Here is a 23,838-nt window from a genome sequence, read left to right on the forward strand (position 1 = left end):
GGTAATACGTATGTAACTAGCATATAACATTAACCTTTGATGCGCTGCGTTACAATCAATTAATTGTGCCTTTTAAAATTCTGATTATTATCGATGTGGCTCTCGAAATATTCATCTGGAACGGTATCAAAATTGCGTGAGAATTTATATTTTGCAGCGGCGTCCCGGCCACAGCGGCAATTTTTGATAATTTACTAGCGTTATTTCGCGCGTTTTATATCACCGATGGGATGCCCCGAAAGCGTTAATAATCAAACAATTAAATTCGCCGAAATCGTTGGACGAATAACACGCGCGCACGCACGCGTTTTATGCGTGTAGATATCGGGCAAAAAGAAAAAAAAAAAGAAAAAAAAGAAAGAAAAAAAAGGAGGAAAAAGACGAGATAAAATATCAGTTGTAACACAGGTGCAATTTTACCCTCTAAACCATTCTAATTCCAACGCCGTATGAACGGTTGTATCGATCCGTAAACTGGACATACTCGATATCAATGTAAACCCGTATCAGCGAGGGTTTGGCTCGATGTTAGCTGTTGCTCTTACCAACGATCTACAGGAAATATGCATATATATATATATATAGAAAGAGAGAGAGAGAAAAGTGTCGATTGATCGGTAAAATTTTCGTCAAACGAGATAAGTAAAAATGACGACGATGTCAAACCTTATTTAATTCATCCATACACGTTTAATTAAATATATGAGAAATTTGATTTCCATCGATCACTGACGTCTGTAATTTATTTTTACAACAAACCGAACCGACGGATGATTGACTGTTCCGCAACGCGTTCGGATTTCTCGATTCTCAGACAGCACGGGGCGATATATCTCGGGCATTCATGCGCCGGCAAAAGTTTCGTCTATTTATACCCGTGTGGAAAATTCGCGCACACAGTCGCATATCCGGCAAATATTCGGTTGTTCCGCATCGACTCATCGATCCACTTTATCAGTCGCCTCCTAACCGCGATATTTCCCACGACCAATCACCTGGGAACTTTCGCTGCCTGGGATTCTGCTCGTTTCCTTTTTTTTCTTTTTTTTTTTTTTCCCCGTTTTTTTCAGCCCTGTGCTACCCCCTTGTCCCCCCCCCCCTCCCCCTCCCCCACGGTATATCTCTTCAGTCGGCCGGGACTGACTCTGTTCCAATTGGAGTACAAAACGTGGCCGATACTGGCAACCGGTATCGGCGGCGAAGGCAACCGGCCACGGAGGAACTAAATCGCGTACGAATACACACGTCGTGCAAATGCACACCCTTCCAACCCCTAATGCCAATGACCTGCTCGCTTATAGGCACAAAGTCCTAGCTATATCTGACCGTCTGTATGTTACCTATTCTTAGCACGAGCAACTCCATATGCATAGTATATGTACATATACGTATGTACGTGGCTCTTACGTACGTGTACGCGTCTTTGGTGTTGGTCTTACATGAGCCGCCGTATACAGGGAACCAATAACGAACGTATTTCGTTTGAGCTTGGAGTGTGTTGCGCGTCGAGACCGGAGATCAGCCCGTTTGCCCCGTAAGACTCCATCCTTCTGCGCCGATGGTGACGTCTCGGATTGGTTAACGAAGGTATAATTTTAATGGCACACGGTATCAAAGGACGTGGAAACGACACGAGGCGAAAGTCTCGGCGAGGCTAAATATCAAATAATGGGTTGACAGTGACGATCGTTGGCGCGAGAGAGAGAGAGAGAGAGAGAGAGAGAGAGAGAGCTCGCGCTATTACGAGCAAGTTTCGCGGTTCGTGAAAGAAACTGGCGTGACGTTAAAGAAGCAGCAGGAAGAGAACCGTCAGGGCCATTTGATAAGCAACCGTGTTCATTATTGCACATTAGCCCAGTTATCGTCACGCCTTCCTCTGCTTAGTTCTTGGCAGGCTCTATTTCGCTCTTCGTTCCCCTTTCCGATTACTTTATCTGCCGGCGTTCTCGCTCGCGTTGATACGTAGGCAGAAAAATGAGGAACGGTTGCCACCGTTTCGTGGAACGGCAACGAAACTTCCAACTCAATCTTTCTTCCGAGTTTTTCCTCCATTAACCGACCGATAAAAATACCAAAATACCTCGGAATATTGTCGCGTATATTGTCGCGTTTGAATCTCACCTTGAAATCGCGTGGAAAAACTACGGAGAAAATTACAAAGGAATTCAATATAGCGAAGAAAGCAGCACACCGCCAGCGATTAAGGGATGTACGTACAGGCGTGTGAGTTGGGCTAGATTCTTACGACACTCAATAAGAGGTACACGCTTGCTCGCCCGCCGAAAAGGGTGCGAACGAGGGGTTCGGGCGAACGCAGTGAACGCCAGGTTTAATGAAAACAATCCTAGTTTATAATCCACGATAAGTCTTCTGGCACGAGCCGCAGCGGAACAGCAAATTCTCTCACCTCGATCTGTCTCGAGAGGACTCTCTCTCTCTCTCTCTCTCTCTCTCTCTCTCTCTCTCTCTGTCGTGGCGTGCCTCGGAAGGACTTTGAGGAGGAGCGAATTGGCGGCTAGGTACCCGCGGGGGTGGGCGACGTTCTGACTTTAACGCGAACTCTGGAAAGGGTTGGAAAACGAAGGGACCGACGTGTAAGGCGAAAGACCTCAGAGGGTGCGAGAGAGAAAGGGTGGAAGAGAAGACGACGAGCAGTAGATACGAGCAGGAGGACGACTGTCACGCAAAATGAGGTGTACGGAGAGGCGGAGAGGCGAGACGAGGGGCAGGGCTGTGAAGGGTAGTGGCGGAGAAGTGAGAGACGGTGCCCCCTTCTTCAGAGGCTATTAGCAGTTTAGCTTCTACAAAAGCCTTCTAATTGTACACGAAATTTGCTCGGTCTACCTCGTCGCTGCCGCTCGACAATATACCTTCTCGCTATGACGAGAGAAAGAGTGTGTATACGTCGCTGTATATGAAACGCCGAAAGGGGGGGGGGGGTGAAGAGGGGATTCGAAGGAAGGTAATATCGTAGAAGGTGGAACCGAGAGTCGGTTCGTTGCTCCGACGTTTGTTAATTTGCCACGCGAGCACGTTACGCGAGACTCTGGCGGCCCTAGTATTCTTGCAAACGTAGAAATGAGAAAAGTCCAAGTTGTTTCCCCGTAAACGATGGATATAAATACCAGTGGTGTGCACAGCCAGGTTTCGCCAGGACGATAAACTAAGTTCAAGACCGAGCGGCTGAGGAAGCTATATCGCCTTGAAATTTCTTGGATCTGTCCAAACGTACTCCCGACGAACGTTGGTTGGTCGGTCGGTCGGAACGGTGAACGAATCGCCCGGTTACGACAGTGCGAAAGCAGAAGGGAGAAACGCTCGAGATTTAACACTTTTTACCCAGGCAAGTTCCACGATTCCGCGACGGTCATTACCATTAGCAGAGGATCGAGAATCCGTGGAGAATAGTGGGTGAAAAGAAAAGGCGGACTCGGGATTCAGATTTTTCATTAAGGAGACGTCGACTCAGCTATCCGGTCGCCCTCTCGGTATATAAGGGGGAGAGAGCGTGGACGGGACCGAAGCAGGCGAAAGCAAGAAGGGGACGGATGGCGGAGGACGGCTGCAGACTCGCGGTATAATATGGTGGATTAATACGCGCAAAATCTGCCACCTAAAAGTTATTAATGACTGCCACGCCGGTGGCTCGCCGTGCGACGCGTCAAAGATTTTATAAAGGAGGGATGTTTCACCCTCCCTTTCTTCGTGCCACCCACCGGCGTGACGCGTCCATTCTTCAAGGGTACCGAAAGAAAAGATCCCGGAAAGCCAAAGTTGTCAGCTATGTACCAGGTGTCCGCCACTTTGCGCGACCTCGCCGACCTTATTGTTCTCCTTACGTTCGCTTTTTCGAAAAAAAAATTCGAAATTCTTATCTTTCTTCCCCTATCTCGCGCGCCTGGTTGATCGATCGCTTGGAATATCGCTGGAACGTGTCGCTCTCTCAGAAAATCCGCAAACAGATTGGTTCGCTGGGAACGTCGAAAAGCCATCCCTGTGCGAAAGACGATCGAACGCGAACACGCTCGGTTCGATTGAAGAGGAGAGAGAAAAAGAAGAGAGAGAGAGAGAGAGAGAGAGAGAGAGAGAGATAGAGAGAGAACGAGAAAGAGAAAAAAAAGGTGGAGCACGTTACAGAAACGATACCGGACGAGGAGTCGCAGCGGCGAAGTAGGATTTGCAAGGGGTTGCCGAAGGGGTCGAAACAGGGGGTGCAGATTTGAACAAGAGCTCGGTTGCTATGCAAATTGGAAAGATAATAATCGATTGTCGGAGGATGGTTGCGTTGATGGGCTCGCGGATGAGCACAGCACACCTCCCCACCTGGAAAACACGCTGATCTCCCTCACACTCCTGGCCCCCTCTTTTCGCTACCCCTTCCGACCTCGTATCGCCCATCCCGATCTCCCTCAAGGGAAATTATATAGTCTGCCCTCGACGTGCCCCCGGTCCCATAGACCGTCAAATACCTTACCTGTCCCGTCTGCATTCATTCCCTTCCGTGTCTCGCCCCTACATCGCCGCTCCGTCGACCTGAATGGGTGGACACTGCGAATTTTTCGGACACCTTCATATCGAACCTCGTAACCGGCCGAGAAATGGCACGATTGAAACGCACGACTGTTGGATTTTTCACCCCGCGATATTCCACCGCCCGTCTCGTACATCATTCCCGTTCGATAATGCTGGTAATACTCGAGGTAAAGAAAGGTGCGAGAATAGTTCTTTTTTCTTCTTCTTCTTCTTCTTCTTCCTCCTCCTCGTCCTCCTCTTTTCTTCTTTGTATAGAACGACGACGGCGACGAGATTACGAGCTACTATCGGGATATTATCGGTCCGAGGGTTGTTTTTCATCGGCTCGAAGGAAATTTATTCTCTCGCCGGCGCGATGACTAATGGTGTTTGTATATTTTTAAATTCATCGACATAATGAACGGCCCTGTAATCGAATCAACGAAGTAGCGGGGAGGGTGAAGCTCGAAGAAGGAGAGCAGCGTCTGCTAATTGAAGAAAAGCCTGGCGCGCATCAATCATCGCGGAGTGAAAGATCGCGTCGAAAACGGTACGACCCTTCTTTTACGAGACATCGGGAATACCGTTAACGTTGACCTGGTTTCGTTGGTTTTCTCCGTTACCGGATCAGTCCCCTTGGCGACCGTACGAAAATAAGGAAAACAAGCGTACGGCATCGCGGCGTTTAATTTTAATGAAGCTCGACACTGCGAGCTATAAATTCCGCGGCGCGCGGACGACGAGAGCGTTTGCCGAGGGGAAAAACCGAGGCGGATAGTAGAGACGACGATGACAGAGCTCGGTGTTAAGTAGTTAATTCTCGGTCACGGTTGCATCGCGCGGAAAGGGAATCGGAATAAAAATCCTTAACGAAACATCTCGAGGCATAAATTAAGCCAGGCTGGCTCCACAAGCGAACGAAGGAAAAGAGGAGCGTGCTTGTAAAAGCGGATGCCAAACGAGCGACGAAGGTCAGGAAAAGAGAACGAGGCGCGCGTTCGAACAAACGAAAGCGAAAAGGGGGACGTCGAAGGGATGGGCAGAGAGAGACAGAGACAGAGAGAGAGAGAGAGAGAGAGAGAGAGAGAGAGAGAGAGAGAGAGAGGAGAGACAGCGTGGAGAGACGGAACGAACGAGAGGTGGGAAAGAGTGGAAGGGAGTGGAAAAAAAGTATGCAGAGGGTGAGGAAGAATGAGAGTTTCGTGTTTGCGCATATTCCTCGCAATATTCTCTGTTTATCTCTATTGCCCCTTGTTTATCCAGTGTCCGTCCGTCCGTCCTTCTATTTTCGTTTTTCCTTTTTCCTTCAGTGCAGGTCTTTGCGTGGCCAGGCAGGCGGTCGCCTGTTCATCGTCCGTCCCTCTCCTCCGTGCCAGACCAGGTACGACACTCCACCTATTTGTCTGTCTCCCTTTCCTGCTTGCGCCACTTTCTATATATTCCAAGCGGTGTTTACGTTCGAGATAAAGCGAGGAACAAACAGCAGGCATCGAGCTCTCATGGTCACAGTCATGGCATCGTCTAATATGACCGAGAAATCGAAGCGTTTCGCCGTCTATCCGCGATACATATGTACTTTGTTGCCCTTTATCCTTATACGTGTAAATTGGATCGTACTATTCGACGATTTTCTTTTCCCTCTCTCTCTCTCTCTCTCTCTTTTGTTTTTTTTCTTTCTTTTGGAGAAACCGGGCTTTAATATTTTGTCTATCCTTTAAGGGATGAAAAAACATTTGGATTCCTTCCCGCGCGCGCGATACACACAGTCACGGTACATCATTCATCCACACGGAATGGTGTATCCAGATTCACTGAATGGTGAAATACGCCGTCTCTCGACGAGGCGGGAGAACGGTGGGATTCGGCTCTCGACTTTCTATCGTGATCGGAAGTGCGCATCGGTGCAATAATCACGATCGAAGGGATCCGCGGGGCCGTCGTTAACGATCAGCGACGTATTTTTGATTCGTTCCGGGGGCACACGATTTACAGATGGTGCGGAGCATTTGCCTCGTGGGTGTAATGGAAAAACACTGGGATATACGCGCGACTGCGAATCAGTATATATTATACTGGAACAAATATTTTGTACGCGGAACGAGACGGTGCCCGATGTGTAATTTCGACGCATCTGTACCTGCGTCACGTGATCCGCCTTGTTATTCTCTATACGTTCTCTCGAATCCATCGGACGAGCGAGAGACGAGCGGACAGACGGGGGAAAAGGGAACGAGAAAGACGGCGAAACGTAAACGAGAGGCAGAAGCAGAGGCGCACGACGGCCGGGGTCTTTGGATACGAGGAAATCTAAAAAGAGAGAAAGAAACCGGGCCCGGTACAACGCGCACGTTGCAACGATTGTTTCTCTCCGCCTGGGGAGGCGGACGCGATACGATAAAATCGATCCTCCCGATCGGACTATCGATCTCGTAAACAACCAGAGCCTCTCGTAGGTCGTATCGCGAAGAAAAGCCGCCAATGAAGCCCCGCAGCATGTTGATCCAATGCATTTACAATAACGACGTTGTTTATCTGTCGGACGACAAACGACTGGTTGTTCTACCCTCGTCGCCGCCGCCGTCACCACTACCACCACCATCACCACCACCACCACCATCACCACCACCACCACCATCATCGCTACTACCACTACAACCCCGTGTCTTCGTGTTACCCCTTCATCCCTGTATTTCGATCTTGCGCGCCTACTCTTGCTCACTCTCTTTCTCTCTCTCTCTCGCTCTACTTGCGTCTACTACTACCCCTCTTGCCCCACTGTGATCCTCCTTCACCGTATCAACGTCGACCTCCTCCACTTTACCCCATTCATCTCCGTCTCTATCGCTAGTCCCCGTCCGTTCCATGTATATACAATCGTCGTTATATATTAAACACGCTGCAACGTGTACCGAGGCATCGACGCGCCAGCCAAGTGTACACGATGCACACGATGTCGGCCGCGTGGCGTCTAGATAACGGTTTTGTTTATGCGATACCTCGTGTACGCGACTTGCCAGCTCTCTCTCCCCGCGCAAATTCGCGCATCCGCCTCTCTTTACCGTGCAATTTCGTGCAAATTGCAGCTCGACGTTTCCCGATGTTTTGGTCGAATTTTCGTCCGTTCCGAACGACAGACAAAAAATCCATGTCTGTGGATTTTTGTTTTCGATTGGTCGTCGATATCGGGGGAGAATCTTGGCGAGAACGAGCGAAAAGCTGGAAACAACTTGCGCGGCGGTGTGCTTCCTCGGCGCAATAGGGTCGCAGGGGATCAGGGAAATGCAGAAGGTTACTAAGAGCCAGGGAACTTGTAGCCAACACACGGAAGTTTTGCAAACACACACGGACGCGAGTCCATAGACATTGCACACTGGCAGCCTCTCTCATACTCTGGGGCAAGTATCGTCTGGCTAATGTAAAAAACATGGGTGCACACAACGTGTTGTGTGTTGCTTACATTGCGACTCTTCTTATTCCCGTAGGGTTAAAACAGGCTGGGGGGTCGGGCTGTAGGAGGCTGGCGGAGCAGGGGGCTGGTGGGGCTGAATGATACCACGGGGTTAGCATTGTTTTGTGCGACGACCACTCAGACTCCTCGTCAAAAGAGCTGCTAATGTCGGTGCACGTCTACTGACGTCAATAACGCATGAGGCCAAATTGAAAAATTATCACACCAAAGCGGAGGACCGGTTGAAAACCGTTGTTTAGAGAGAGGGTGGCCACCGGGCAAAGATCGTCGGTAGTTACGCGATGGCCAGACAGCCTAATTCCAGTCGACATGGCCATAATTCGAGAGAATATTATCCTCTTTTGCTTAGCGACCGATCTACCGACTACCGATCTACCCCGAACCAGGCGAACCACTAGGCGTTCGTATTCCCCATTTGGACTCTCAAACTTTGGTTAGAAGCTCTAAAATTCGATCGTTACGTCTAATATTTTTAACCCGAAACTGGTCGTTATATTCCTGAAGTATTCCGAATTCGAATCTGTTATTTTTAAAATTACCTTCAATCTAAATTTGAATGTCCCGTTCTTAAAACTTCGAACGTTATATTTAAAAAAAAAAAAAAAAAAAAAAAAGAATTGATTTAAACACTTAAATCGGGAATAATTTTATACGTAGCGAAGCACAGCATTTCCCATCGTTTCGACGATACGTTATTCTAACTGGAAATCTACCGCCTCGCGATACTTTTGCCAACCAAATCGCGGAGTATGGCGATCGACTGACGAAACGGCTAAACAACGAGCGGTAGGTCGGTGTGTGGTGGTGCAACGATGCGTCGGAGAAAAGCTACTTTACGAGGGTGGCAGGTCTGATCGTTGGGTTCTCTACCCGCTTTCTTGTCGGCGAATAATTAGAGCCGATAAGTCACAGCGCAACACCCTGTACCGCGGGGATGAGGCACGCGGGGGTGAGAGAGAGAGAGAGAGAGAGAAAGAGAGAGAGAGAGAGACGAGGGAGTCGGATTCGGTGGGTGGGCGGCGGTGGTTCTCGGCGAAGTTGAAAGTTAGAATCGCGAGCGGAGCGCGGAGGGGGAGGTGGCTTGGAAATCGCGTGCCGATGCCCCATTACACGGACAGACTTAGCTTTGCCCATAGTCGCGGTTCCTACTTTCGACTTGCAAGGGTGAAAACCAGCCTGCACCCTTCTCTCTCCCATCCTCCATACCGCTGCCACCTTTTACACAGAACAGCTCCCAGCTATCCTTCGGCTCGTCCAATACGGCGCCCATTGCCACCCAGCGTGGCTGTTACTATTTAGGGTAATTTCGCTTTCCGATAACCGCCTTACGTAAGCCCGGTTTCGTCGGTGTCCGCCGATCGATCCAATCGTCTCTCTGCCACTCGTTTCTAATCGTTTCAATGAGAAGATTCGATTGTGAATGAATAAATGTGTGCGACGGTCAGCTGGTAGTCAGTTAAGAGGGGTTTCTTTGTTTCAGTTAGCTTGACTTTAATTGAATGGTATTGTTCGCCGGTTAGTTTGTCTGTCTCTGTATAATTCAATGGAACGATCCAAGATCCACGATGCTGTTGCTCGATTATTCGTTTAAATTGCGGGCGAAACCCTGTTGCGGCTACGTCGGTGTAGTTTGTTGTAGCATTTCAAATTGTTGTCGAGTCTCTGTCAATCGAAATTATTTAAAAGTCAATATAGAGTGGTGTAGGTATGTCCTTTGTAGGTAAAAATAGAAAGACCGCGAAAGCAATAATTATAGTGTAGGGGTTAACTTTGCTAAGTGTCTGTTCGATTTACTGGCAGTCAAAGGTCAAAAAAATTTCCGAGCTGTCGTTTGTGGCATTATATTTAGAGTCTGTTGGTAACGTGTAATTTCAGAGACAGAATTAGCGGGTGGTGATGTATGTTTAGCAGGATAATATATACGCTCTCTTTGGTGCCGAATACAATCTCTCAAGAGAATTGTTTAGCAGAAAGAGAACCTGTTGATCGTGCATTAGAAATACTGTCGGCGACAATTGCCCGATTCCAACAGACTGTGTATTTCGCCTCGGTGATTTCCCCTCGATCACCGTTTTGTCGCCAAATTTTATTCCCCGATGCCGATACGAAAACACGCTAATTACGCAAATTACAAACATTGACGCGAAGCATCGATCGGGCGTCATCGGGTTGCATGCTCTCTCACGACTTTCAGAAAATTTCCCAACGATATATTCAAATCAGCCTTCCGATTCGACATTTTAATAATATTCACAGCACAGCCAGAAATATAATTTCTATTTCATTGATTGATAATGGAACGTTAGAACCGTCTGCCGCATAAATTGTGACGCAGCGTATTTCAGGCTGCCTATAACCGTTCCTTCTGTCGATACACGGCCGTGTACTAAAATACAAATGCATCAAAAATTTAAACGTCATTCTTGGACGTGACTTAATCGATAATTCGTGTCCGTTTGGCAACGCCGTTGAAACGAACGTTGAAACATTTACTTGGCAAGTTGAATACCTGCAACCGACGAGGGGCTGCGAGTCTCTCGTCATTAAGCAAAGAAAGAAAAACCCTTTAATCTCTCTGTCTCGATGGGCGTTATCGTTCGTCGTATGGTGGACAAAGGAACTGGTCTGATACACGACGCGTGTTATCGTCAACGCTTCAAGATTTTTGCTGCGGGACGCGTAACCATCTCCGCAGCGTCCTATCTGCGAATCCGGGACAATAGACAGCGGTGAAAGGAGTTTTTTTTTTCCCCACTGGTACTATTTTTAACTTTTCGGGAGCCTATGAACGCGCCGAAGAGAAAGGCTCGAAGCGTTTGACCACGCGCTTGGACACGGATGAGTTATTTTGATATCGGCGCTTCATACCCCATTAGGTCCGGTAGACGATTATTTTGGAAGCGAGGCAGGACAATACCTTGACAATACTCTGACCGCTCTCGTCCCTCTTCTGTCATCATGGATCCACGTTCCTCTGTCACTTTCTCTCTCTCTCTCTCTCTCTCTCTCCCCCCCGTGTCCCTTCTCGCGTGCCTTTTTTCTCGCCCGTTTCAACTGTTCTTTTCTCTTCGCTTTCTACATTGGAAAACTCGTGTCGCGTTAGTTATCGTTGAATTTTACTCGAACGAAGTTGCAAGGGAATTTCCTGGCGGGGCGAGGAATTCCCCGCAACAGGAAGCATATTTCCATAAACGTCCCTTTTCGGGGCAACGCGGCAACATACGCGGGAGGACTCGCGGCGCGGCGTCTGGGGCGGTCAACAAGGGCTGGCAGTTTTCCGCGACGAAAAGGGTGTTCAGGCGAATTGAACTAACAAGGTCCCTGAGGGCAGTTTACGCCCGATATCCCGGTAAACTCTAAACTGTCGAGAGACGATCGTTTAGCAAAATACTTTGTCTAGACCTGCTCGTCCCATCTTTAACAAAGTTGCCAGGTAAACAAGTTCGCATAGATAGACATGTCATTCGCACATACACATTCAACGTTGCGATAAAAATAATTCTCGCTTGCACTCATCACATCTCGCGATTATTTCCAAATTTCATTTCTCCGAGTTTTATTTTTTCATCCCCCTCACCCATTTTGTAAAATTTCAAATACAGTCCAGTGTGGGCCGACACGAACGAATATCTTAAAAAGAAAAAAACCTCTCTTCGGTTTTTCCTTCGTATACGTACACACGTCCGCGTAAAGGGACGATTTTCCAACCATGAATCCACGTCTTTACCAAAGACTAGAACTAACTGCGAACAAGACTCGGAGTCGCATCTCGCACGCATTATTGGCGCGAACGTTTTGGCAAGGGTCTGCGGAAGTACCTTGACTTTGATCAACTTGCCCCGAAGTCCTTCACTCGTGCTCGACAGTTCTTACATAGCTGGTTTAGGGTATTGTTTGCCGGCAGCGCGCCGATGAGAAATGGCAGGCATAGATCCTGCTGCCGCATCTCAAGTAGGCACGTCTCATGCTAGCTAGCAGTGACCATTTGTTAAAGTCCACTTTCGCCGCCACCTGTCTCCCATCGGTTAGGAAAACAGCTCATAACACCGTCCGCTGCGCGCTACGATCGTTGTTTTTTGCCATGGCAGACTTGGGGGCGTGAAGACCGTCTTGCGGATAAAATGTCGATGTCGTTAAGTCCAATAGCTGCCACCACGATAGCCTCGTATCTCTTGGACGTTGTTTCTATATTTAAAGTTCCATCGGCGCGCATCGTGTCATCGCTGTTTATTCGCCGTTGTCATTTTATTCAAGTCGTTGTCCAAGTCGCTGTTTATCACGAAACCGGTGATATACAGCGTGTTTCGCATTTTGCGTAGCCGAGTCGCGAGGGAATATCAAATGGCAGGAAATAAGTTACGGAATAAGTTTTGATGAAAACGTAAATCTCGCGGCAAATTCGTTTTTTCTACCCTGATTGTCCAAATCGACGACACGACACTGGTAAAGATTTATTCGACGAGGGCAGCAATTTTTTTTTTTTTTTTTTTTTTTGATAAAAATGCAGCGAATGTACTTTTTCAATTTCTAAATTTTTTGATAATCGATCGTTTCGTCGGTGTGCAAATAGTTTTTAAACGGTACGTATTATGCTCTCTCTCTCTCTCTCTCTCTCTCTTGCTAGTGACGGGAAAATTAATGAAAGCGATTGGCCATTGTGGGGAAAAATGTGGCCAGCTGCAAAGCTCGCGAGCGATGTTGCTTGTCAATTTTCGCTCTGGTCGATTCGATTGCCGTATGAAAGTATCGCATGAAACCATATCGGAATATCGTTTATGCGTCTCTCTAAATCACGCACTTCGCATTGGCGCTTGTTGAACTCGGTTGCATTCCTATCGCGCTATGCAACGTAACACGAATTTGCCGGCATTCGCGATATAATCACAAATTAATTACTAGGGCTTTATTGAAATTCGTGTTGGGTTTTTGAAAATTTTGGAAAATTACCGAAGATCGATTCGAAATTGGAATTCTGCGATGCGTCCGTTTATGAGTACGCGTACCAAGCAATACGATACATATTTAATATCCAACTGGAATAATTTATTGCAAACATTTCATGAAGACAAACAAGCGTTTGCTCTTATTGCTACGTTTGGCAAGCCGAAAAATCATTGAAAATATGCAACATTGAAAATGTCGCGTCAGCTGTAAATTATTCATCGAAAATTTTCTATTTCAGTCGATCTTACAGACGTGTAATAACTTGATTAGTCAAAAGTACCAGCGAATATAATGTGACTGTAGCAGTTATCTCGAGAGATCAATCGTTGAAAACTTTTTATTTTGTGTGAATTACAATAAATTAACATATTGTATTTTAATCCACCTTAATTGACCAAATGTTTGAACGTCAATTACAACAGTTTTCTAGGAAATTATTTAAGATAAGTAACGTTGTAACGTAGGTATCAACTATTATCAATTGTGAGTGATAGATCAAAATTTTATATTAAAGTTAAACGTGATGTAACTGTAGTAATCGTCCTCTCAAAAAAATATGTAACATCGTAAACTACTGTACTAATCGTTAGTGTGTAAATTACAAGTTATTATTTCGTGTTTTAATCGATGTTACCGTCTTATAGCTGTACGATAGGTTAATTGGTCGAAAGTTCTCCGGAATATAATGTAGCTACAGCAGTTGTCTCTGGTATATTGATATGCAACATATATCTTGGGCTTATAGGGTTATTAAGGACTTCATCCGTGTCTCATGGTAGGATTACTACGTTATTATCCTTCGGTAAGTGGCAGGTTGGTCGGTCGACTGGTTAGTTGGTCCCTTGTAAGGAAGGCCAAACATCGTCTCCTCCTTTACTCGGTCCCTTGAGCCAACGGCGAACTAGTAAGACATTCGCCTCCCTCCAAAATCGTCTGGTGGAATGGGACCCAGTTGTGAATTTGACCCTCGTAATTAATTTATAACCAGCGTTCTTGTTGCGAACTCAGTCGGATAAGCAGAGAGAGAGAGAGAAAGAGAGAGAGAAAGAGACAGAGAGAGAGAGAGTGGCTGACCTCATAACGGTACAGTTCCATTCGAGTTTTGGCCAATTAACGATACCGCTCGAAAACAAACCTATCTCTGCTTTTGCCTCGTCTTCGCTCTCCGTCCGGTAGCTCTGTTTCCATTCTATTTCTCAACCTTAAATTTTATCTAGAAAATTATAGTTAAAACTTGGCTCAAACGTTCTTCAGGGATTTACGAACGATTTCCCAACGTAGTCGTTCGAGCGTCATAAAATTGTTGCTTCCGGCGATTTGACCGCTGACTCTTGGATACAAGAAACGAGGAGTAGTAACTCGCCGAGCAGTAGACATTACGCGCACGAAAATGTTCCACGAGATTCCTCTCGAACGTCGTGTGGCCTTTCACTCGTAGTATATAGTACTCGCGTATTGCACGCGCTCGGTATTCTCTCGCTGTACTTGTTACCCACAGATCTAACAGAAATTCGACACAATTCGAGGATGAGAGAGAGTTGTCGGAAGGTGGTCGGAAGGGAAGCTGGAGGTAACCTAGCACGGAGGAATCCATAGATCGCGGGGCTAACAATCAGCCGTAAATTATGGTCTCAATATCCATTGTGTACCCTCCTTGCTCTCGAACGAGCCTAACCCCAGAGTCTAAGGCCAAGACTACTCACCCCCTACCCCCCCCCCCCCCCCCAACGTTCAGCAGGCACAACGGGCGGAAGCACAACGAGAGAGGGTCGGTCGGCTCTCTCACGGCCCAACTGAACCAAGAGATATGTATATTAATGGGGCAATCTTACATAGTTTTGTTTACCTTGCCATTCTCTTAGTACGTATACAATTACTATCCCTAGCCCCTACGGTATGCTTAGTACAGGGGCTGACTGCCTGCTTCTCCTCCTTGATTTCTCTTCGCCTGTGCCTCGCCTACTTGTCCCGGTGAAACTATCGAACACGTACGAATATGTACGTGTTCGGGCTAATTAATCGTTATAATCAAACGGTCGTTACAATCTGCAGGTTGCAAGAACACTTTGAAGAATAAATGGTTATCTCTCGGAGCACACTGGGATCGGTCGTCGAACGGACAATTAGCGGTACGCGCGTCGGGTTGAAAGGGTGATTTCCTCGAAAGATGCGTGTAAAAACATGTACAGAGCAATATTGACGGAAGAAGGGTCCGGATAAAAGCGGGTTCCGTTCTTGAAGGGTTTAAACGGAAGCGGGTCGATGGAAATCCCATTCTACGCGGCAGGGGGCTTTCAGCAAAGAAAATATTGTCCGCGATACGCCGAGCGATAGCGAGGCGGAACGTTTTCACCTTTCGTTGCCTCTGCTCCCTCCCTCTTTCTCTTTTTCTTTCCTTTTTTTTAATTCCGTACGTGGCTGAACGCGAGCAGCTTTGTAACGGGAATGTACATTTCTCTCGCTGAACAACCTCATTTGTGTAATCCCCGAAGCTTCGACAACAAATGCCGTGTCTGCGGCATCGCAGCGACGCCGAGGGTGCACGGGAAGGAGAGCGGGGTGTGAGCACGACATTTACGTACTTTGTAGTTGAACTCTCTGTGGCAGTTACCACCATCTCGTCGTCCCATCTCCGACTTTCTCTCTTTTCGCCTCACCGGCCTCTTCGTCTCTCTCTCACTCTCTCTCTCTCTTCCTCGCGTGCGCCTCGTTCTCGCTCTCGCTTCCTCTCGCCCACCCCCCTCCCTCCCTTCGTCCCTGTCTCGTCGTGCCGGCTTCATCGTCCTGGATGAAATTGCAATTGTAATAGCAATTATCTTATTTCTACTATTGCTTCTTTGTACTTCGATTCGCGACATACGGTGTTGGCGGTGATGCGAATCAGAGGGAGGAGAGGCAAACGTTGAAAACGTTCCCGTGGGTGGAACCGCGGGTGACGGACGGGGAAACGGGTGGAAAGATGGCGAATGGAATTAAACGTTGGCGGGATGGTCGTGACGCAATTTAAGTCGTGTGGCCGTTTACTGGGGCGGAATGACGAGTCTTTTTAGCTGAATATTGCCACGGCGGTGAGTTACAACCGGCTTTCTCTCTCCGGTATTGTTGCATTTTTCATTCGCCAATTATTAGCCGGAACACGCGGCTCCTCTTGGAAAGGACTCGAAAAATTGACTGCGCACGGAACGCGCGTAACGTTCTGCTCGACACGTTGTAGACAAACGATAAAGTTTATTTCAATCTTCGTGGAAAATTGAAGGGAAAACGAAAGCTTCTCCAGCCGGCGGTTCTTGCTGAGAGAGAGAGAGAGAGAGAGAGAGAGGGAAGGAGAGATATGTATACGTGTATGATACGTTCAGTAGTCGTGGTTTTAATCGTTGAGCCTTGGTACACCGACTGCGAAACCGGAAAGCAGCGCCGCGGTAGAACCGGTGGAACCAAATTGCAGGAAGAGTCTGTATGAAGGGGCTAATTTGAACCAGGCGCGAGTGAAAAGTCTGCATTGCGACGCTTGTTAGAGAAACGCAGATAGAGGCCGGCGTGTTAAAGAAGGCCGACGGTTTACGGAGCGTGGAGCAGGAAGGAGCATTTCATTTCGATGCAGAAAGGGGGTCGGGCCGATAAAAGGGAGAAACGTCGTGCCGATCGTACAGGGCGAATCGTAGGAACGTCGTTGTTGCAGCGACGGTCGTCGGCTCACGCTACGCGAGGTAACGGCACGAGGCCTGCTCGAAATTCGTTCGAAGTAATCAATATTATAGCTCGCGAAGATATACGCGAGAGAATGTGAGCAAACACAGTGTACACACGAGCATTGTTACGCGGCAACAGGGGAAGGAGGTTCAGGGTGTAAGAAGGGTGTAACGCAGCAGGCTAGGTGAACGGGGGGGGGGGAAGGGAAGAGGGAGGAAGGTGGGAGGTGGTGGCCAAGGGGAAGGCCCGGATAGAAGGTAGAAAAGCAGAGGGGCGAGGAGATACGAAGGGGGTTCCGGAGTTAGAGGTGGAACAGAAGGGGTTGAAGGGGGCCGCGAGGTTCATACAGCGAGGGCTCGAGCCCGCGGGGGTGAACTGGGGGGAAGGAAAGGGGTGGACAGCCGGACAAACAAAACCCTTGCTGCTTCATTTCTGCCCGTCTGGCCAGACACCGACCCTTTATACGCGCGAGCTTCCGTCCTGCGCTCGGCTCGTTCATTCCCTTCCTCCTCGACTAGTCAGTCTCCCCCGGAACCCCTCAATGCTTCGTCGAGTTGTACTTTCAGTACGTTACTTTTCGAGTTCGTTAATTAACGGCACCGTCGCCTCATTGGCAGGCGGGCTCTCGCGTCCAGTCGAAGGATACGTCAGAATGGCTTTCGACGAATCGAGGCACCCTAAATCGTGGCCACATTGTCTTTGCCTGACGGGATTCAAGTTTCGACGATAGGAGCCCGAAAGGTTCGGTGCAATGCCACCGTAGTGGCGGTGGTGGTGGTGATGGTGGTCTTTATATGGTTCGTGAATAAAAAAGAAGGAATAGACTTTCTCGTAAATCGAAAGTCACGTATCCACATACATACATACATACATACGTCAAAAGTAGCTGCGAAGAGGTAGTTTACGAGTGACGTTACTTATGTACCTTAATATACGCTGGTATACCTACCCACCATCTTCTATTTCGATCGAAAGGTTGAGTTACAACCGCGAGACTTCTCACTATCGTCTTGCCAATAATTACGCGGCAAGTGGTAGTTTGAAAAGTTGCCAGTGTACGATTTAGTGGCATGACCGAAAAAGGATCGATGGAACTTCTATTTTTATTGCTAAATTACATATTTGATCAAAAAGTCGAGCTCTAATGATTAATTTATACCTTTCGATTTTTTCTCTTACGTGTTAACGTAATACGTTGCTTCTTTTTTTTTTTTTTTGCTTCAGGTCAGTGGTGTATACTTCCCAGGCTTCTGAGACAGAGTGACATGGCTTGTTAATGTGAGTTGAACGATATTTTTTTCGTACGCGACATATTTTCTTTTCTTTTCTTTTTTTCTCTCTCTCTCTCTCTCAAGTCGTTGGACATGCGATAAAATTTAACTTATTTTTTTCCCTTTCTTTATCAATATCTTATACCAAGCTTAATCCGCGCGATATTATTTCTGGACAAGTTCCAAAACAAAGTACGCAAAGCTCGATAGAGACAAAGAGAGAAGGTTGAACGAGCGCGTGGGGTCGAGCGCACGCTTTACTCCCCGTCGTTTTAGGGGATGTACGATGCGAGACATCGATAATCGCATTTGTTGTACGACCGTCGATACGAAACTTTTGGAATTTCGTCTGGCTAAGAACCAAGAGAAGTTTATGACTTATTGTTAGAAAGTACGATATTATTCGAATATTCCTCGAATATTCTAATCCTCCCCTATCTCTTTCTCTCGTCCCTGTGTTTTCTAACATATAACTTCTCTTCTGTTTCTCCACGTGCATCGAGTTCCTTCGTTTAATCTTTTTCAACCATTTGGTACCAATGACAGAGTTTCGCCGACCAACGATCGAAACAAGCACGAGAAACAATCTGTGGAAATCTGTGCTTTTCCAGGCGCGTTACACCGAGCGCGTTAATTGCGAAACGCGAGAGGCCGGAAAACGTGGAAAACGCGGAAAACGCGTAACGGTGTGGTTTATTTCCAACGGCGTGTTGCGTTCCTTTCTTTTTGCTCTCCTTTTTTTCCCCCCCTATTTTCTTCTTTTACCTCTCACCGTGAAGAACACTCGGCGCCAAAGTGGGAGCTAATAACATAAATGAGGAACACAGCGCGTTGCTTTCCTTTTTGTTCTCGCCCCCCGCCTGCTTTGCGTTTTCTTTCGTTCGTTCGTTTTTTCGCCAGGCCAGCCGCCCCGCGTATAAAGTGGCGAATATGGGGTGTGAAATGCATGTCGGTTTCACGGGGTTGCCGAGCGTAATAGTGGGGACAGAAACGCGCGCGACGCGGAGGGCGCGCGTGGCAGAGAGGTCGGGTTCTGGAACGGGCTCGAGTTGCAGGAGTCAACTTGGCGCTCATTGGCTACTTGCTGGCGACCGCCACTCGCGAAACATTAGTATTCTCTGCTAATTAAAATGTAACTGAAATTGTAATGGTCTGCGTGTGGCGACGATACGCCGGCAAGCGAGCGGGAGTGGGCGCGAGAGAAACAGAAAGAGAGCAGAGCAGACGGTGGTGTTACACCGTGCCACCACCGCGGTAACGGACGATGTGTGCTTTTTCATGCTCGGCTTGGGGACTGAATAGAGGAAAACGTCAGACCGTTCTGCAAAAAAGAACTGCATCACACCGCGATTGTTCCTATTACTTTTGTCCCGGTGTATTATGATTATCGCGGTCGGTCATAACGACGCGGCAGAAAGAGCGGCGAAATTTATCGTAGAAATTTAGCCAAAGGGAGAGGGGAGGAAAAATCAAGACAGGTCTAACCAAACTAGTGTCAAAGTTTAAAAATAAAGTATTTTCAATTTACCACGTAATGCTTCACGGCACGATCAGATTCGTAGAATTAAACGAGAGAGAGAGAGAGATCATTCATCGGGGAAGGACGGAACACGGTTTCTTGGTCGTATTCGAAACGCGTTACCTTCCAGCCTTTAAATCACATTACCCTCGAGGTACCCTTTTCACCTCTTTCCCCGGTTATCTCCGGTGCCGCCTCGTCTTTCGCTCTTATTTTATTTGTTTCGCTTATCCACGCCGTTCTGGAGGCTCGCGCAGATTTCGCGGCAATTTACTTTATGCGCGTTACGTCGTTTCCCGCCCTCTCGCTTCCACCCGGAGCGGCGTAGCCCACCCTAACGGCGGTGGGTATCGTCTCATTCGACTCCAGACCGCCCTCTCACCCTTACGATGTTCTTATGGGGCTCGCACCAAGACTACCGTCTATACCGTGCACGTACAGAGAGCCGCGAACTTGTGTGGCTCGTTCTATCGTCGGGCCACCGCCGGGGGTGTTGAAGCTCTTCTGCACTTATTTCGCGCTAATTCACCCCTCAAGACCGCTTACACGCCCTCCCCCGACCACCGCATCCACCCGCGAACCAGTTAGCTTTTTTTCTCACGTGCCGTGAAGCAGTTCGCGTTAAGCGTTTAAGGGTGAACTCCGTTAAAGAGGGGTTGTAAATTCATTGACTGACGAAAATACTCCCGCCGGAATTCCCGGAAGCATCTTTCGAGCTTCTTCGATTTCATCGATGCTTCTCGTCCGTATGAGCGGCCGAGGGTGAATGCGAGCGTGCTCGCAAATTTCGACGAGGGCTAGGTCATCGAACCTGATCGCCGCCGATCTCTTGGTAGTTGTCTCGAGGAATTTTATCAAACGTTTCCGTTATCTGTACGATATGCGTGCCCCTGCACGTTGTACGATCGTTTGCACGATTCGAAAAAGAATTGCCCATTAGTAGGACATTTGCATTGAACGGTTGACAAGCGACAACAAAGGCCGGCTCAGGATTTTCATCGTAAATAAGCATTACGATATAATTTTCTGTCACAACAATGGCTGCCGGTGTTACAAAAGGTTTAGCCACGATGCGACCGTCGGCTACTACCCCCCCGTGGACAATGAGAACGTCCGCGTTACGCCATAAATTGATTTGCGAAAGCGTTCCTGAAAAAGCTCTCTCTCCTCTCAGCGAGGAGAGGAGAGGAGAGGAGAGGGCACGGCCGTGTGGCCAGCCGGGGTGGGGCTACCCAGGCTTTTGAGCTTATACCGCAAAAATTACGTCGCGAGAGGGATTGTATTTATGTTACATAATTACGCCACGCGCGACCAGCAGAGGATAGAAGGGGTGCGGTCGGTGGACCGAGGCAGGGGTAGTTATGAAGGGGGTGGTTTGGCTACGCGAAGAGGAACCAGCCAGAGTAGGAGTGGGTGGAGGGCGGGGGTGGGAACAGAGGAGGAAAAAAACCGCCTGGTCGAGGAAAAGTTTTTCGGCGGCTGGCTCGCTCGACCGACCGACCGACCGACCGACCACCCGGCTAATGAATAGAAATAATTCTCGTGCAATTGTGCTTTTCGGTAGTTTTCAATTAACAGTCGCCCACCCTTCCTCCTCCTCCTCCTCCTCCTCCGCCACCTCCCCCTCCACCCCCTCCTTCTCGCGAAGCTTTTGCGCCATTCTCCGCAGCGCCCTTTCGCGAATACCGTTCCGCGAATGGACGAGCTGTAAGTTTTTAAACGGCTCGAACGCGCGCGATTCGTACCGTGTAATTACAGCGGTTTTTTTTCTTCCTCCCCCTCCCCTTTCCTCCGGTTTCGGGGCTGGCCATCGCGCCATTGTGTCTGCCCGACGTTTCTCCGTTTTATTACACTCCCTCGTTCAAGACAAACAATTTTCGCAATTATTCGACAATTTCTACATGTCCATTCGCGGAAAGATTCGCGGCGGATCTGGTCTACGCTAGAGGCAGTGCAAGAGCTCGCGCCAGAGAGAGGGATATACGCATATCCGTGTACAAGGAAAGGCTATCGAAAGGTATCCCCCTTTGGTCGGTGTGTGTCGTCGCGGAAGGTAGCCGGAATCCCGCAAAATAAATCGGATCTCACTGTCAGCGATCCCCGGTAATATTTGTCTTTCGCCGGGCCATTTTACAAGATTTCCTATCTACTCGGCTTTATAAGCGAGGAAGACGAGGAATCGGCCAGCCAACGAGGGGTGACTCGGACACAGAGAAGCGGTGAGTTCACGTCGTCAGATGGTGGTTGAAAAGGGGGTGGGTGGTTCGGTGTGATTCCCTTGGCTGCTGGCTGCGAGAGAAACGGCCTCTCTCTCTCTCTCTCTCTCTCTCTCTCTCTCCCCCTCTCTCTCCTGGCTAGTAGCAGTGCACGAGGTAGAGAAGGGAAAGAGTACACGGGACAGGGTCCCGCGGGATAAAACGGGCTATCAGATGTGAAACCCACTGCGTCGAAATGTAAAAGCTTCCTGACAAATCGGTTTCTATTACCGCGTCGCGGTGGGTCGCCTTTTTTATATTGATGGCATTATTTTGCACGGAGACGGCAGACCGTATTTTCTGGACACGTACGGTATTCTCCGGGCTCGCAGCAACCTCCGCACGGGATCGCAACCCTCCCTCTCCCCTCCCGCTTATGAATCCCGGTTATTTGCCGGGGAAATTAATGTGCGCTTACCACGTATTCGTGCGGCCGTGGCCGCTATATCAAAGAAACGGACTGACGTTCGATAAAATTGGTTGTTATTACCCCTTCTTATTAAGTCCTCAAGGGGTTGCGCACCCTGCTTCTGCCAGGTGCTTCGTTTTATCCTCTTTTAATTGCCGTGCCTCGTCACGTGACCAAGTACGAATAGAATTCAGGGAAAAAACCGGGCGCCTCCTGCGCCCGTATCGTTTCTCTTTTCTTCGAGCGAGATATCTGAGGTTGAACTATTCTCCGAAGGCACGAGAGTACTCTTCTACTTTAAAATGGCGAAAAAAAAAAAAAAGAAAAATCGCTCGTACAGGGGTGGTTGACCGAGGTAGAGAAGCTTGTCCCGTAGGAGGAAGAATCTTCTCTCGTCAGACAAAAGCGGTCCCGATGTCCTCGAGGATCCGACACAGTCACGTGTTCCGTGTTCATGGGGAGGGAAAAAAGGCGGAAAAAGAAACAAAAAAAGGAGAAAAAAGAAGAAGTAAGAGCGCGTACGTGGAAAGAGGTTGGTGGGTGGAAGGTGGTGGTTAGAGTCCGTTGGGTGGTTGGAAAGAGTGAGGTGGGTGGGCAAAAAACATCCGAAAAGAGTTCCGTGGGGCTTGATGGTGTGAGAAGGTGCAGCCAGACAGTCAGACAGAGGAGACAGACAGACAGACATGCGGGAAGGAATGAAAATAATAATACCCAGCGTGGCCGTGGGCCATAGGTGTCAGTGCCGGCAGGAAGGAAGGAAGGACAGGAAGGAGCGCGTTGAATTTGTCATATGTAAGTTTCACCCCTCTCTCCCGGGCCGGCACACGCACCAGCACACCCACCCCTGTGTGTGACTCTTGCTCCCTGTTCGTGCAAACGCAACCGGCACGCCACGTATCGTCGTCGTCCGCGAGAGGATTATTTCAGAAAGGTGCCAGGAATCACGGAGGGACCACCGTCGAGATTCGGGTCCTTTGCGATGCAACCACCATCCCTTGTGCGGATTTCTCGCGTGCGTTAGAAAATGTCTCCGGGGTATATTGAGATACTGTCACCGAATTTTCTCTCCCGCAACCCCTTGAGATCGTGGCTTGGCCTGTGGACACACACGCGTTACTTTCATCCCCTTTTTCGTTTCAAGGCCGTTGAACCGAACACCTCCCCCCTCTCTCCATACATCCACCGCTCTTGACGAAGTTTCCTGGCAGCCGCATCGTTCTCGTTTTGACGATCAAACTTGCAACTTTCGTTCGAGAGGAACAAAGTCGCCGCGGCGAGAAATGCAAATTATCGTTTTTTTTTTCTCTTTTTCTTTTGAAACTTTTTGCAGGAGAAATTTGCCGATTTACAGGACGGAAATCGATTCGCAGAGGATTTTTGGTTAATTTTTTCCTACTGTCTGTAGCAGTCGATGGGGTGGATCGGTTCTTTGCAATATCGTATTTACCGTGTCCGTATATTGTCTGGTTGGAGGTACAAACGCTGCTGCTGTCTGTTTAATTTTTCGCTAATACTTGCCTGCGCTCGCGCGGATATCGAATTTCAATTGCGGTTGCCTGTAAACAAGTGCTCCGTTTTATTATTTATTACCATCATTCGGGCCACTTAATCAAAAATACATTAACGTGGATGACCCTCAACGTCTGACATTTTCGATGCTCGAATGTGCGAGCGCGAATGATTTCATCAGCGCGTTATTAAGTGGGCTTTGATTTTCGATCCTCATTTTGCAAACCCGAGCTCTTTGTCGCGGCACCGATCCCGGCCTC

General features: G+C 48.4%; 1 protein-coding gene across 15 annotated transcripts in view; it reads left to right on the forward strand.

The window, feature by feature from the left end:
* The window catches only part of LOC122535993 (transcription factor SPT20 homolog), a 224,753-nt gene that overhangs the window by 72,600 nt on the left and 128,315 nt on the right, over window positions 1-23,838 (forward strand). For 7 of the 15 annotated variants that reach the window (XM_043667991.1, XM_043667990.1, XM_043667987.1 and 4 more), the window contains one exon: window positions 17,840-17,893. The exons of the other annotated variants lie outside the window; for them this stretch is intronic. The gene's annotated coding sequence lies outside the window, so the exon portion shown is untranslated. The remainder of the gene's footprint in view (window positions 1-17,839; window positions 17,894-23,838) is intronic. 15 annotated transcript variants of the gene reach the window in all.

The sequence above is a fragment of the Frieseomelitta varia genome, unplaced genomic scaffold (assembly GCF_011392965.1).
Source record: "Frieseomelitta varia isolate USP_RPSP 00005682 unplaced genomic scaffold, Fvar_1.2 scaffold_791, whole genome shotgun sequence".
Lineage (NCBI taxonomy): Eukaryota > Metazoa > Arthropoda > Insecta > Hymenoptera > Apidae > Frieseomelitta > Frieseomelitta varia.